This window comes from Sabethes cyaneus, chromosome 2 (genome assembly GCF_943734655.1).
Source record: "Sabethes cyaneus chromosome 2, idSabCyanKW18_F2, whole genome shotgun sequence".
NCBI lineage: Eukaryota > Metazoa > Arthropoda > Insecta > Diptera > Culicidae > Sabethes > Sabethes cyaneus.
Genome location: NC_071354.1, coordinates 219911936 through 219926297, shown reverse-complemented (window position 1 = coordinate 219926297; position 14362 = coordinate 219911936).

Sequence of the window (14362 nt, the reverse complement as noted above, 5' to 3'; positions counted from 1 at the left end):
ACGAAACGTTCCGGGCGGTGATGTCGTTTCTGGTGGCGGTGGCTGCAGTGGAAATATTTATGGCCGGATAACCAATAAACAATCAACAAAACCACTAAAAATTTTCTTATCTTACACTTCACTTCACTGGAATCAATCTTGAACAAATTTTCTCCCTTCACTTCAGCACTTATTTAATTTTAAACCCGAACAACAATAAATCGCACTACACGCGTTCGAAATGAAACTTTGACTGAGTTTCAATTCACGACTACGAAGAAAAAAAGAAGAGGGAAGTGTTTTGCTTCCTATTCCAACCTATGCGAAAAAAACGTCGCCTCAACGAACGGGCTAAAGCTGGCAACTTCATGCAATTTTTCAATTTTTTATCTCGCGTGCTTCGCATTACACACACCCCAATAGAAAATTTTGACAGATGCTGTTTTACGCATCTATCGACGAAATAGGATGCCGAAGAAATCAACCTATTAATCAACCGACTTCGTCGGATCGCGTTGGGTGGTTGTCTCCATCACCCGACGCATTGGTATATTTAATCAGTTACCGTCGGGTAACGATTAAATCAGATGATGATCGGTTTACTCTGTACAGAATGATGTTTTGACAGCTAAGTCTGATTGATTTTTGAACAAGGCCAGTTTACTTCTAATTTACTTGTTCTTTATTTGAATAGCTAGGTAAGTATCCTTTACATAAAAAGACAGCTGCATTGAATTTGTAACTTATTATCGCTATTTTAGTTGGAATTTCGCACTGAAAATTATCGTGCGACTATTTTTTCCTATCGGATTGTGGAGCCACACAACGGAGATGGAGGTTAGGTCCAGTAACAAGCTGCTCTTGACTCGGTTTATATCTTCCTTAAAGGAACTCCGTCCGGATCTGCGTCGCCGTCAATGAGGCATGGAATCGAAAAGGTACTGCGACAAGTTCATCTCCTTTGTCACGATGGAAACGGATTGGTTCTGCGGAGGAAATTGATCGATTGGCTTCATGAAGGATGAGCAGGTTAGTGAAATTAAACTATAGGAGTCAATATAAGTGTTCGTGTATGTTCCGCAGAAGAGAGAAATTTCTTCAATGAACAGCTTTTTTCGATTCCAATTAATTACCTTCTGATCGTTACAGGTTCTCATCGCGCCGACGTCGCTCGTGCTATTTCAAGCAGTCTTCTTCGTTCAACTCGGTCTTGGGCCGCTGGTCGCCAATTCTCAGAAGTCGAAAGTCTCTTTTAAACTGGTCGAGCGATCCCGCACGGTGGGCATCTCTGTTCCTGAGGCAGGAGGAGTTGTTGAAGAGGGCCACTTTCAGGGCATTATTAGGAGCATTTTTATTAGAATTAGGTTTGGTTCTATAGACTTCAATATAATGCTCAAATTGATCCACCTATTTTGTCTGTATTGATAAATTTTATGTCCCGAATAATCGACCTATTTCGTATGGTTCCATAGGTTACAAAATTTTCTCTATCGATTAATCCACCTATTTCGTATGATTTACGTATTTCGTCATCTGATTCCTCCACCGATTTGATCGGCTTTGTTAGGCAAGTTAACTACATACACCAATTAATCCACCTATTTCGTCGGTATATTGACAAATTTTATCTCCCGATTAATCAACCTATTTCGTTTGGTTCCATCAGACACCTTTATTTCATCACCCGACTAAACAGCCAATTTAGTTGGTTTTAGTCGATCGATTAAACATACCGACGAATCGGTAGATCGCCCTGTTAAACTCCCATAAGCGTCGTTGCAACAATCGGCCGATTCGTCGGGTCCAAAATCGGGCGATTCAGCCGACGCGAACCTACTAAATCGGGGGAAAAGTAGGGGGGAATTTTTATCGGGACGTGCGGGTCGAGCGCGTGTCATGTGTGTTGGTTCGTATAGATTTGTTCGAGCTTCGTTTCGAGCTCAAACCAGATGAATTTTTAAGAGAGCGGGTCCGACACGGAAAAATCGAGCAAAGTCCGTCGGGCGGATTTCGATCTGGGTATTGTCGGCGGTGAGCAGAGATCCCAAATGTATGAACTCATCAATCAATTCCAGTTCATCGCCGTCAGTAGTCACTGTCCGTGGGAAGGGAACGTTGTTTTCTCTAGGGCCTCTTCCTACCATATATTTGGTTTTAGACGCACTGATTTGAAACTCAGTCCTCGTAGCCTCCGTGTTTAGTTTGTCGTCTGCGAGGGCTAGGAGTTGGCTACTCTTGCTAAAGATCGTTTCCCTTGTTTCGAGCCTCGCATGCTGGATCGCTCCTTCAATAGCGATGTTGAATAACATATAGGAAAGTTCATCCCCTTACCGCAACTGTTTCTGCGTGATTAGAAAGGGCTCGAGGGTGCGTCGGAAACACACAAGTCGCAAAGCTTTCGTTCCAGGATGGCTTTTAGTGGCCGCATCAGTTTGTCCGAAAAACCGTTCGCGCTCGATTGCATCGTATGCTGCCTTGAAATCCACGAAATTATTATGCTTCGGCATGTTGTACTCCTGACATTTCTGGAGGTTTTTCCGGAGAGTAAAAATTTGAGCCGTAGTAGCACGGTCATAATGGCCGTAGTAGCATAATAACCATAATGGCCACCTGACACTGTCCTGCTAATTCTCTTTTTGACGTAGGACTACGTCTTACGGCAAGTTTTGAGATAGGGTGTCATTCCAAAAAATCGAAAAATGCGAGCGTCACGAAAAATGAAAGGTTTTGAGCGCTAATAGCTCAGCGGTTTTCCGATCGATTTTCAATATTCTTACACCAATCGATAGGAAAATCTTGTAAGAATTGACCCAAATGAAGAAAAGTATGGATTCGTGATGTTGAACTATTGAAAAATTGAAAATAATGAACCTATGTTTTACCAGAATTCTCGCTTCGTGATTGGTTGGAAGATTCTTTACGATGATCTAAACCTATACCAATTTAATATCTGTGCTTGGGAAGTAAGCCAAAACAAGTGACCAAGTCTCCTCATTTCAACAAGATTTCTTAACACCGCGGTTCAAACTAGACCATTTTGATGTACTTACTTGGGAAGAACGCCAGAGAGAGTAACAAAGCCCCCTCGTGCCAACAGATTTCTTACGAACGCGATTAAACCTAGTCCAATTTGATGTCTGTGTTAGGGAAGTGTGCCAGAAAAAAACGACATAAGTCCGTTTTCCCAACAGATCGCAAATTCTTTACTGCGAGACGATTAAACCTCGGCGAATTTGATATCTGTGTTGGAAAAATGTGCTACAGCTGTAGTGTTCGGTTATAATATGACTCTGTATGAATACGCATGCTTGCTGTTTCATTAGAAGTGTAGTGAAAAGATGTGCTGTTGATAAAATAGGATTGAATTGGTAAAATCCCTTCAACGTGGGAAACCATGGATAATAAAAACAATATTTAATTTCAGTATGGTAGCAGGAAAGCAATAGTTTGTGTTCTTGATTTTGTTAAATTATTTTCAAATGCACAATCTTTTGAGAATTGAACGTATGCAATGTTACTACTTTGATAAATGTTACATACAACGCATGTAGCATGTATATATGTTGCATATAGCATGTATACATGAAGAATCGAATGATTACAAGTATGAATACATACTACTATCACTACAAAGAGACTTACGTAGTCCTGCGTCACCTATATATGCGGTCGTGTCTTGTACACAACCCCTCTGATTTTTTTTTGTAGATAGCACAAACTACACCTTCTAACCGCTCGTCCGGTAATTTCTTCTCCTCCCAAAACCTTGAAATTATCCCGTAAAGTGCCGTTACGAATGACCATATTTGAGGAGCTGTGCCAGGAGTTGGTCCTTGTCGGTGGCTCATTATTTTTCAGCCGACCGACAACTAGCCGGATCTCTTAGAGATCGGGAGCCGGCACGCAGTTAACGTTTGTAGGCATTCCTAGGTTAACTTTCTATCCGTCTCCTATCTGTTATTGATACGTCCATCGAAAAACTGCTTCCACCTGTCGACCACCTCCCAAGTAACAATTCCAAGTTTTATTACTTTCGTATAGTGGTTTTCAGGACCAATTTCATAGAATCACTAATAAAACTATGAACTCCACCAGAACTTTCTGATGACCGCTATAAAACTGCCTTCATAACCGCTATTAGAATCAGGTCATAAGCTCAAGTGGTCGTGTCACGCTGGTCACGCTGTGCTGAAAGCAGCAATAAAACCGGTCAAGCTTTAGCTGCTTGACAGCCATCGCCATAATTTAATAAAGCTTTTCGCTTTTCGCCTCTGGTGAAAGCTAAATAAGTTCGCCAGCATTATCAACTTGAAAATACATACGTGAGCAACAAAGTTATCCAGCTTTCTACGAGCCATAATGTCGGACGAGTTCGTAATATTTGAACAGCATTTTTGACATTACAGTAATACATCGCACGTCTTGTTTCCGCACGTTCACGGTAAAACTAAAGGAATTTGTGGAATGAAAACATGCGATGTATTACTTAAGTGTCAAAAATGCCGTTCAAATATTACGAACACGTCTGCCATTATGGCTCGTAAAAAACTGGATAGTTTTGCGATTTAGCGATTTGGTTTAGGTATAGCGACCATAATAAAATATCCGATAGAATACTACAAAAACAGAATATTTTATAAATTTTACGCAATTTCGTTGGTTTGCAGCATGCGCGCATTTAATTTGATAGGTAAATAAAATCAACGCGCCACTAAAATTTGACAATTTTCGAAAACTGGTTGTTTTAACAAAATAAATATATTCAGTTTGTCAATCTCAATTTCTAGCAAAATCATTTTAGTTGCGTCCTGTGGCTGGAAAACCGATTGATAATAACTTTCATTCTACAAAACACTTTGCTTTGATGTATTTTTGTTTGCGAACTAAAACAAAATACTAGAATATGGCAATATGGCCTCGCATAAAAAAATGATTTTGGTGTTGAACTGCGGTATTCTTCATAATAGCAGCAAAAAACTGTTTGGTCAGTGTGCTACCGATTTAATAGCTCTATAAAACTAACAGATTTACTGCGGTTTGACAAGCAACCGCGATAAGATCAATTTTGATTGGTGCGCCATTTTGTATTGCTTCGCTACACTTATGCCAAGTTTATAGGAGACGTGGGGCAGCCAACAAGTTTTAACGTGGTAATATAAACAACCACAATAAATTTGCTTTATTAACAGTTTTATTCTGGTTTTCTAGCTAGCTATAACTGTGTTTGGACTCGTATCCTCTTGGTATTGCACAGTACCACAATAAAACCAGAGGTAATGATTAATACCGCATTAAAACCTTTATAAAATTCAAGTAAAACCAAGTGGCTTTAGAATTGTTACTTGGGTAGTTTTGAGTGCACATAGACTCCTACTAGGTAATGATCCAAGTTGAAATTCGCACCCCGTAGGAAGCGTATTTGTTATTTGTCATTTTTGAAATAAATGGGCATAGTGTGGTCTTAATGAATATAATAAATAATAATACAGAAACCTAAGTACAATCACATCAAACACAAAAAAATGCAGAAAATATTCGTAGACTGTGTTGAACTGGACTGACTTGTATCTTGTTGGGTTAAACAGACCGTAGCTAACTCTCCTTGACTCGAAATGGAGGTAGTTCCTCGTTCGTAAAGTTTGAGCTTGAGCGAGTTTGAGCTGTTCCAGTAAAGTAGGGTATTCAATATGTCCGTTCAATAGTTTAGCGACGAACAAAATTTGGTCTTGCGCCTTTTTTCGAGCACTTCGAGTACCAACAATTCTTGGGTAAATAGACCTATATGACAATGAGAGATTCTCTTCGCGTCTCCTCTCTTCCGCTTCTCACGGCTACATAAATGCATTGAAAAGAAAACTTTCAAAATATTTAGCTAGCTAGTGACTCCGGCAACCGATTGATGCACAACTGATGCGTTAAAATGCATTAGTATCGCCGTAAAAAACGGAAGAGAGGGAATACGAAAAGAATCTCTCATTCTAGGTCTATTTAAAAAATTATCCGAGAATTGGTATCGTGCATCATATGCAGGCAGATCCGACTGGTTGCGCCATGGCAGCATGCGAAGATCACAACGTAACTTTTTGTGTACCACTTCAATCCTTGTAATCTAGTTAGCTTGTAATGAGCACTAGGCTACTCAAGTAGCAATTTGGGTTTTATTACCCTCTTATCGCATTTAAGACCAAAATTGGCTGAAACCCGCCATAAGAGTACAATAAAACTTACATTATTACTTGGGTACTGAGTAAGACTTCAGCTACAGATGGTAACGCTATAGAGCGTTCAGTGATGTTGTGAATAATAAGTAAAGCAAAGGTCCTAAATTGCTTCCTTGAGGTACTCTCGATGCATCGCTGACCGTTATCGTTCTTGTCGGTGTGGGACCTCATCACCGGTCTATAAATTCGTCAGGTCTAGTTTTATGTAGACAGTGCACGTTTATGTATTTTAAGAAGCGGTTTTCTATCCTCAACATGTACGCGATCTTACATTATGCACTTTGGCGGGTTTTGGTGGGTGCGTTACAAAGGCTATTGTACCGAGTCTCGTGATGGGACTGCCATCTTGGGTAAAGTGGCGAGACAATACTTTTCTTATTTCAGCCGCCCGCTCCGAATCAGACGCTATCATGAGCTGCTCCCAACCTAGATTACAATCGCGTACTTGGTTGAGGAATCGTCAAGCCACCAAGAGCCGCCCCTGACATGAGAACAGACGCGTAAGGCTGACAAGGCCTCGATATTACATGCAGCATTCGCATCAGTGCCTTTTAGTTCTAGGTGGGGAGTTCTCCGGGTAAGTTTAAATTTGTCTTTGCAGGTAAATTCGCTCTCAAGTTGATGATTTGACAAGACATCAGTAGTTGTGAAAATAAAGAAAAGGTTTTTATCACTAGGGCAACTTTGAATGGCAATGTTGAGAAAATCATAGCTCCAAAAGCTCAATGAGATATCAAGCACGTGATATTTCAATCTTGATCACAAGCGCCAAACTCACATATGAATTTCTTTCGCTATTATACGCGATGTCTTTGTTGCTATGCGATGTGAACCAAATTCTGCTGAGTATTTTACTTAACGGGAAACTAGCAGTCCGTCAGTTCTGTTTTTAAAAATACTGCATTTTTCTTGCCAATCTGAACATAGCGAATATACTTTCATTTCATTCAACTGCTTTTGAGATTCACATTGGCTAATTTCACCTTAATTCACATTGGCTAATTTCACCTTAATTCTTCTACAGCTGGCGTTTCATACAACGAACCAGAGAGCGAAAGAGAATGTGCCGTCAGAGAAAACATCAGCAGCAAAAAATGCCACACACATTCATGAATTAAGATGGCGGAATTTTCTCACGCTTACTCGCAGCTACGCATCGCACGAGAGAATGCATATAATGTTCAACAACGAATTTGTATGTATATGTACATAGGTTCGGGTAGCAGTTGAAGCAAAGCAGAAAGTGATCAAACGGGAAGAAATATGGGTGAGTTTTGTGCTTCTTGCTATGAAAACAGAAAAACTCACCCATCTGATATGGAAAAATGGTGGAAAAAGATTGCAGATGCGGTAGATAATGTCACTGTGCAGAAAATAATGGAAAGTATTTAGTGAAAAGTTCGAAAGCTTACACGAAATAACAAAAAATAATTTCGAATTTTGTACTTTATTATCAGATTTAAATTGATTCTTTTCGGTGAATTATAATTCACCGAAAAGAGTCGATTTAAATCTGATAAGGAAATTGCACGGTGATCAAAAGAGACCAAATTTTGTACTTTATTTAGTTAAGGAGAATTTGAAACTTTTGTACGACCAAATTCTAAACGGAACATACTTTAAGTGCCAGAAAAATGGTAAACCAATTTTAGTTTAATACAGAACTAGTACAGAATATTTCTATCAAATTTATACCTATGACAAATTCAAAAGATTACTACGGAAATTCACTGGAATATAATTACTTATTAGTCGAGATGATTTAGCACAGAAACTAACTGTGTCTTGTCAGAAATCTGAGACAGAACTCGTAGCAATGTCAGACTGTTTTGCCTCTGAAAATGAATCAAAACAGGTGACAGCGTTGTGCTCACCACCCAGCAATAAACGGATTGGTTTGTGGGGCAACCAGAGTGTGAACAATTTGTGGTCAGATAATTAGGCAGAATGAATATTTAAACACCGGTCACTGGCAGACGTGTACTTCATAATTACGGTGTTGATTAGTTTTGATAGTGAATGTACCTATATTTTCATAAACAGGAGAAAAATGGCTGCCATTAATTGATGCGCGTACTTTCGAACCTAATGAATCATATAGAGCTTCCATACGCGTGAATTATTATGCACAGTCATGGCAGTTGGTGTTATACACGACAGTTCGATTACGAGAGCAATCGTTAATCAATGACGTTTGAGAGGCTAATTTGATGCTGGAAATAAAATAAATACGAGATACGAATTTAATTGCTATAAAAAAGCGGCAAAAGTTAAATATCTCATATGAATGTAGCACGATAACAATAATTCTTTTTTGCTGTAAATAAAATTGAAACAACATTTTCACAAGAATACACGAGGCGGTATTTGTTTTAAATATTATTCAACTAGTATTTAAATCTATAATACTTTCTGCAGAGCAATTTGGCACATACAACTTCCACTGCGACGCTGTGGAATTTGCTGAAACGATCTGACCGATAACCATGTTTCGAAACCCCGACACAAATCACATCAATCGATACACTCGCGTAAACCCCAAACTACTCATCAGCAGTACATCCTCGTTCCACCGGCTAACCTCCGAAACCTCGATTTGTGTCGGAGAAGTCTATCATGCTCCTTACCTGACCGTAAACAGGATATTTCCGCTTCTATCCCGAGCGTACATATTGATGCACAAGGTTCAGTTCCCCGTAAAGTCGACCTCTCGGGACGGCCGGAGCATACTTGGTCTTCCCTGTCTCTGGCTGTTTGCGGTCACTCTCGAACGACGAGCAGTTCAATCTACAAATGTATTCATGAAATCATTGCCACCAGCCGCAACTATCGCTGCCTGCCCGTTCCTAGATGAGAAGGAAGGATTTGTCCTATACGGATCTAGACATACGTACAGAGCATCCGTTACATGCTGCGGACCCCACCGCCCCCACACCGTCACCGTAGGGCAGCATAACCGCCGCGTACCGTCAACCAGCCAGAAGTGGATGGTACAAGTTCTGCCAGAAACATTCACATGGGCGATAAACCGCTTGTAATCCGCTCTGGCTGTAAGTGCTCGTCGTTTTGCCACCCAACCCGACTGACATTCATTGTTTACGTCCCAGGATTAAATTAAGACGAATGAATCTATGAATTACGGGTGGCACCACCAACATTCTGTGCGGTTGTACATCATGACATCCTGTATGCTAGTAAATATGGTCAAAGCACTGAATCCGACCGAAAGTCAAAAGTGAGAATACAAGAAAATTGGAATTAGTTACACCGTTGTGCACAGCAAGAGTAACCCAGGTGGCCATCGCACACTGGGGATTTAGCCTGCAAAACAAAAAAAAATTGTTGTGAACGAGTTCGGCAAAGTTGTTTCCACTGTGTTTCGTGATTTAACTAAAAAGTTACAATTTACAACAAACGTGTACCGTGGAAGGCGCGCAGAAAGCTCAGACAAGCTCAAAGACGGATTAAGTGGACTTATTAAGGGTGCCCTGGTTTTGGCAGTTGTTCGTGCCTTGTATAATGGAAGCTGCGAAATCAGAAATTTATAATAAATTTAGTATCAGGGAATTAGTAAATTGATTGCAAAACGTGTTTTCTATGCTAAATAAATTGAAACCGGAAAGGTAGAATGTCAAGGAAATACTGCCAATATTTTAGGTAGTGGAAATTCCACCTGATTCTTCCTGATTAAAGATTTAGCAAACAGAAAATGTTGAGAAAAGTAAAAAGAAACATTCAGTGAAAACAATATAGCAAACGGCGTACGTTCATTTTAAGCTTCCATTTCTCATCGCAACTTCAGTGTTTGTGTGTTGAGTGCCCTCAGCGAGCGAGCTATCAAACGGAGGAATCCCTAGTGTGTGGTCGAAAATACTTTCCCACCCTTCAAAGTGCATCCGCGGAGACAATGTGTGCTGCGGCTGATATCTTTGAGCAAATGGGCACCGTTCAGAAGCAGAATAGTTGTATCCTTCCCTGTTTTCCTGCTGCGGAGGATCGTAAAATAAATTCCATTATATGCACGAGATTACTGTCTGCGGTTGTCCAGCGTAATAGGTTTGCAATATCAAATTGTTTTGAGTACCTAATTCTCGTTGAAATGGGGCCACTACTGATGCGAGCTCCTCAAATGTTGAAACTTTCGTACTGGATTGGTTAAAAATGAAAACTGCACCTTTAATACCTCCAAACAGCGCACGCCTCATTCGCCAAGTGGTCCGACAGTTTAAAAAAAAACCAGATTTAATCCATCTATTGGTGAAAGGAACCTTTGTTATACCACCTCATTTGTCATTTGAGATAGAATTCGACAAACCTTCGGAACATAATTCAACTTTTTGATAACACTATGGTAGTTATCAACAATACATATGCATGCGGATGTAATATACTGATGACTTACTTACTTACTTTAACAGCCGAGAGCCGGGGTGGCTCTTACCGTATCAAGAATTTCTGTCCAATGCACAGTCGTCCACCATCCTTGCGACGTGGCCGGCCCACCGTAGTCTCCCAACTTTCGCCAGGTGTACGATGGGAATCTCTCCAAGCAGTGCCTGTAGCCCGTGATTCATATACCTCCGTCAATCTCCGCTTTCCGTTTGTACTCCGCCAAAAATAGTCCGCAGCACCTTTCGTTCAAATACGGCTAGTGCACGTATATCTTCCGTAAGCAAAGTTACTGTCTCAAGTCCGTAGAGGAGTATCGGTCTGGTTAGCGTTTTGTACATCGTCAGCTTTGTGCGGTGGCGCATACTCCCAGATCGAAGCATCTTGCGGAGGAAAAAGTAGGCTCGATTTTCAGCTTGAATGCGTCCTTGAATCTCCTTACTCGTATTATTGTCGGCGGTGACCAGAGATCCCAAATATACGAACTCATCAACCACTTCCAGTTCATCACCATCAATAGTCACTGTCCGTGGGAGGCAAACGTTGCTTTATCTGGAGCCTGTTCCTGCCATATAGTTGGTTTTCGACGCATTAATTTGTAACCCTATCCTCCTAGCCTCCGTTTTTAATCTGGCGCAGATTGCCTCCGCCGTCCCAAGGTTACTAATAATGATTTCAAGGTCGTCTGCGAAAGCTAGGAGTTGGCTACTCTTGTTGAAGATCGTTCCTCTTGTTTCGATGCCCACTCGCTGGATCACACGTTCAGTAGCGAAATTGAATAACATACAGGACAGTCCATCCCCTTGCCACAACCCTCTACGCGATTCGAAAGGAATCGAGAGTGTCCCGAAACGCGCACGTAGCACATCACTCGCTCCAGGGGAGCTTTGAACAGCCGCGACAGTTTGTCCGGAAAACCGTACTCGTGCATTATCTGCCATAGCTGTTCTCGTTCAACTGTATCGTATGCTGCCCTGAAAACCACGAAAATATGATGCGTGGGCACGTTGTACTCTCGACATTTCTGGATGATTTGCAGGAATATACTGATGAATTTATGTAATATTTGAAAGCAATCGAAAATTGTATTCTTTTTATTTGTAATTTGTTTTTTTTTTAGTTAATAGCGAGGTCGCATTCTGGGGTTTGGTTTAAGTTAGAAACTGGCCGTTTTCCTGGATGTATTCGGGACGTTCTCAGTTGTAATCCAGGAACATTCCTGGACGTGTTCTGATGTGGCGGATGATATCTTGAACATTTTATACGACTACCAATGGTCTAGTTTTGCAATTTCGAGTATTTGGAGGTGTCGCATGACGGGTTTGTTAGGATTCAAGGTGCTTATACACTCAAGTACTTTTTTTACACGGTTTGTTTTTTCGATTATTAAGAACGGGACAACTTAGAGACCATTCATTTATTTCTCAATACACTTGGGAGCGGCCCAACATTTGTAGTTTGTAAATGGTCCCTCAGTTGGACCATTCTTGAGTAATCGAAAAAAATAAACCGTGTAAAAAAAACTTGAGTGTATGTTCATGTTTCATATATTCCGGAACCTGTTCCGGACATATCTTCGGAACCGTACATCCGATGCAAATTCTGTTCAATAGAATTCTTCTAGGCAACAAAACTTTCCGTTTGGTAGTTATTGCAGTCAAATCGATCCAGGCATTTCCAAAAAGGAAATGTTTATTGTTATATTTTCACCACTGAAACTGTTATGCGTTTATTTGTAACTTGCGACTGACATAGTTTGATATTGTTTTCAAAATTTGGGGAACAAAAATAACGTACTGTTTGAAATATTGAAGGAATGAGCAATTTAAAGATGATTCCCAGGCTTATCTCAAAAGAGGTGAAAAATCACATGGGACTGTTATGCGTTTAAGGGCAGTAATGGTAGTTATCACCATCAACACATATGCATGTGTATGTAATATACTGATAAATTTGCAGAATATTTGAAAGCAATCAAAAAATCGTTGGACAGTATTGATATTTAAGAAGGGACCCTCACCGGAAAGCCGAAAAACTTATTTCTTTTGCATTTTCTGGAGCCTTTTACCTTTTGCATTTTCTGGAGCCTTTTACCTTCAGAAATGTTGAGCCCAAAGTATATTTCATTGCGTAGTCTCGTTGAGAATTTACAGTAAAACTGTGAGATCACTTGAATGGAAGTGCAGTGCTGTACAATAGTTTAAACGCGCTATCCTCGAAACCTTATGTTTTCAGAGAAGGCGCGTGTATCTTAATATCTAGAGGACCGATTTGGCTGAACATTTTTTGACTTGTAAAAATGAATTATCTAAATTGTGACGTTAGTGCTGCACAGAATGAGGGACCCCGACTATTTGTGCAGAATTCTGAGGATCTACTTTCAGAATCGAGTGCTAGTGTACGACACGTCAGTTGGCCAAAAGTCCATCAGGATCATGGCGGGCATCCCTCTAGGTTCCATCCTCGGTCCAACGCTTTGGAATGGAATGTACAACTACGTATTGACATTAAAGCTACCTAAAAGTGTCAAGATTGTCGGCTTTGCAGACGACGTAGTACTAACGGTGACAGGTAAATCGATGCTGGCGACTGAAGTCATAGACATGATAGCACACTGGATGTAGCGAGTGAAACTCCAGCTGGCTCACCACAAAACGTAAGTGCTAGTGGTTAGTAACCGTAAAGCAGTACAGCAGGCACAAATCACCATCGGAGATCATGTCATAGTCTCGCAAAGGAGGCTGAAATACCTGGGAGTGATGTGTGACGACCGACTAAACTTCAATAACCACATTGATTACGCTTGCGAGAAGGCGGCGAAGGCCACTCATGCACTTGCTAAGATAATGCCGAACAACTCAGGACCAAAGAATAGTAGAAGACGCTTACTGGCCAGTGTATCCTCGTCGATACTTAGGTACGGTGGTCCAGCTTGGATTGCAGCATTAAATACTAAACGGAACCGAGCGAAGTTAAACGGTACGGTAACGGGACTCATGGCAATGCGGGTCGCAAGTGCATACAGGACTATCTCGTTGGAAGCCGGGATGATTTCCAACGACGTAATCCTGGAGGAGGACAGCGAGTGGTACAGGCGGAAGGAAACCACAGGCCTTAGGTAACTGGTGCGAGTGGAGTCAATGGTCAAGTGGCAGTCACAGTGGGACACGACCGTGAACGGTAGATGGACCCACAGACCAATACCGAATCTCTCGACGTGGGTAAAAAGAAAGCTTGGAGAAGTCAACTTTTATCTGACGCAGCTTCTGTCTATATCGGTTCGGACATGCAAAGTCACCCCTCTGTCCGGAGAGTAAAAACGTGGATGAAACGCCAGAACACGTAGTTTTCGACTGTCCTAGATACGAGGCAGCGCGAAGAGAGATGCCCACTCTTTACGTGGAGAATATTGTCACCGAAATGTGTCTAGAAGAGGCCATTTGGAGTCCCGTTAGCGGAGCAGTGACGCAAATTCTGTTGGAGCTGCAACGTAATTATAGAAACGAGCAGCGATCCGGCATCAGCGAGATGGACACAGTGTAAGCAGCTGAAGAAGTCGATTCACGTATCGTACTCGGGAGATATTACATCGCCGGGGAAATCTCTGATTAGGATACAGGTGACTCAAATTAATCTGAACGGTACAACATAGGAAGGAAAGATAAAAGAAATCCTGCGAGGGTGGCCGTGAAGGGACGGAAGTTAACACGGTCGCCATCCCTACATCGGTTCTCGTCTCGACAAGTGCAAGGAAAGTGGACGGTGAAGGAGCA